Genomic DNA, 2765 nt, shown 5'->3' with positions numbered 1-2765 from the left:
TCTCCACCCTGTCTCTGCCTCTCACCATTTTGTAGACCCTCTATCGGGGTCTTCCCCTCAGCCTCCGTCTTTCCCGGTGAAAACCATCCCAGTTTATCCAACCTCTCCTCATCGCCGACCCCCCTCTCGAGACCAGGTAACATCCTGGGGAACCTTCTCTGCCCTCTCTCCAAAGCTTCCAACGTCCCTTCTGGTAGGTGTGGTGACCAGAACTGCACGCAATACTCCAAATGCGGCCTAACCAAGGTTTTATATAGCTGCAACACTGATCAGACCCCATTTGGAGTATTGTCAGCAGTTTTGGGTCCCCCCGTATCTAAGGAAGGATGTGCTGGTCCTTGGAAAGGGTCCAGAGGAGGTTCACAAGAATGATCCCTGGAATGAAGAGCTTGTCGTGTGAGGAACGGGTTGAGGACTCTGGGTTTGTACTCGTTGGGAGTTTAGAAGGATGAGGGGGGGGAGATCTTATTGAAACTTACAGGATACTGCGAGGCCTGGATAGAGTGGACGTGGAGAGGATGTTTCCACTAGTGGGAAAAACTAGAACCAGAGGGAACACAACCTCAGGCTAAAGGGACGATCCTTTAAAACAGAGATGAGGAGGAATTTCTTCAGCCAGAGAGTGGTGGATGTGTGGAACTCTTTGCCGCAGAAGGCTGTGGAGGCCGGATCATTGAGTGTCTTTAAGACAGAGATAGATAGGTTCTTGATTAATAAGGGGATCGGGAGTTATGGGGGAAAAGGCAGGAGAATGGGGATGAGAAAAATATCAGCCATGGTTGAATGGTGGAGCAGACTCGATGGGCCGAGTGGCCTCATTCTGCTCCTATGTCTTGTGGGCTTGTACTCAATGCCCCGGCCGATGAAGGCAAGCATGCCGTATACCTTCTCAATCACCTTGGCCACCTGTGTTGCCACTTTTAGGGAACTGTGGACCTGCTCACCCCGATCCCTCTGTATGTTAATGTTCCTCAGGGTTCTGCCATTTACAGTATAATTCACACCTAAACCTGACCCTCCAAAATGCATCACCTCGCATTTATCTCGATTAAACTCCATCTGCCATTTCCGTGTCCAAGTCTCCAATCTATCAACATCCTGTTGTTTCCCCTGACAATCCCCGGCACTATCCGCAACTCCACCAATATTCATGTCGTCCATAAATTCATTATGAATTCACGGCTGAGTATCAAATTCAATATCCTGATCCCCCCCCTCCTCCTCCCCCATATCCCTCGATCCCTTTAGCCCCAAGAGCTATATCTAATTGCTTCTTGGAAATCAGACAACATTTTGGCCTCAACTACTTTCTGTGGGAGTGAACTCCACACATTCACCGCCCTCTGGGTGAAGAAATTTCTCCTCACCTCAGTCCTAAAAGGGTTTAACCCCCTTATCCTCAAACTATGACCCCCGAGTTCTGGACTCCCCCCACCATCGGGAACATTCTTTCTGAATCTAACCCTGTCTAACCCTGTTAGAATTTTATAAGTTTCTATGAGATCCCCCCCTCACTCTCCTAAACTCCAGTGAATATAATCCTCACCGACTTAGTCTCTCCTCATATGACAGACCTGCCATCCCAGGAATCAGCCTGGTAAACCTTCGCTGCGCTCCCTCTATAGCAAGGACATCCTTCCTCAGATAAGGAGACCAAAACTGCGCACAATACTCCAGGTGTGGCCTCACCAACGCCCTGTACAATTGCAGCAAAACATCCCTATCCCGATACTCCAATCCTCTCGCTACGAAGGACAACATACCATTTGCCGCCTTTAGTGTTCTAAGGCTTCTTAAGTTGATGATCCAGTCATCAATGAACAAAGAACAAAGAATATTCCAGCACAGGAACAGACCCTTCGGCCCTCCTGCACCGACCATGCTGCCCCCGTCTGAACTAAAACCCCCCCCTACCCTTCCGGGGACCGTATCCCTCTATTCCCATCCTATTCATGTATTTGTCCAGACGCCCCTTAAAACTCACTACCGTATCCGCTTCCACTCCCTCCCCCCGGCAGCGAGTTCCAGGCACCCACCACCCTCTGTGTAAAAAAACTTGCCTCGTACATCTCCTTTAAACCTTGCCCCCTCGCACCTTAAACCTGTGCCCCCCCCCTAGTAATTGACTCTTCCACCCTGGGGGGGGAAAAAGCTTCTGACTATCCACTCTGTCCATGCCCCTCATAATCTTGTAGACTTCTATCAGGTCTCCCCCTCAACCTCCGTCGCTCCAGTGGGAACAAACCAAGTTTCTCCAACCTCTCCTCATAGCTAATGTCCTCATACCAGGCAACATCCTGGGAAATCTTTTCTGTAACCCTCTCCAAAGCCTCCACATCCTTCTGGTAGTGTGGCGACCAGAATTGAACACTATATTCCAAGTGCGGCCTAACTAAGGTTCTATAAAGCTGCAACATGACTTGCCCAATTTGTTAAACTCAACGCCCCGGCCGATGAAGGCAAGCATGCCGTATGCCTTCTTGACTACCTTCTCCACCCTGCGTTGCCACTTTCAGTGACCTGTGTACCTGTACACCCAGATCCCTCTGCCTATCAATACTCTTCAGGGTTCCGCCATTTGCTGTATATTTCCCATCTGTGTTTGACCGTCCAAAATGCATGACCTTCCAGAATGCATGACCTCACATTGGTGGGTGAGGATGGTGAGCACTGGTGGTGCGGAGACCTGGACGGCACGCGACGGATGCTGGACTGAGATAATCCGATTTATTTAAGGAGTTGGGACCGACGGGTGGAAGGGGGGG

This window comes from Mustelus asterias, unplaced genomic scaffold, assembly GCF_964213995.1.
Source record: "Mustelus asterias unplaced genomic scaffold, sMusAst1.hap1.1 HAP1_SCAFFOLD_1747, whole genome shotgun sequence".
Taxonomy (NCBI): Eukaryota; Metazoa; Chordata; class Chondrichthyes; order Carcharhiniformes; family Triakidae; genus Mustelus; species Mustelus asterias.
This window is presented reverse-complemented; position numbering follows the sequence as displayed.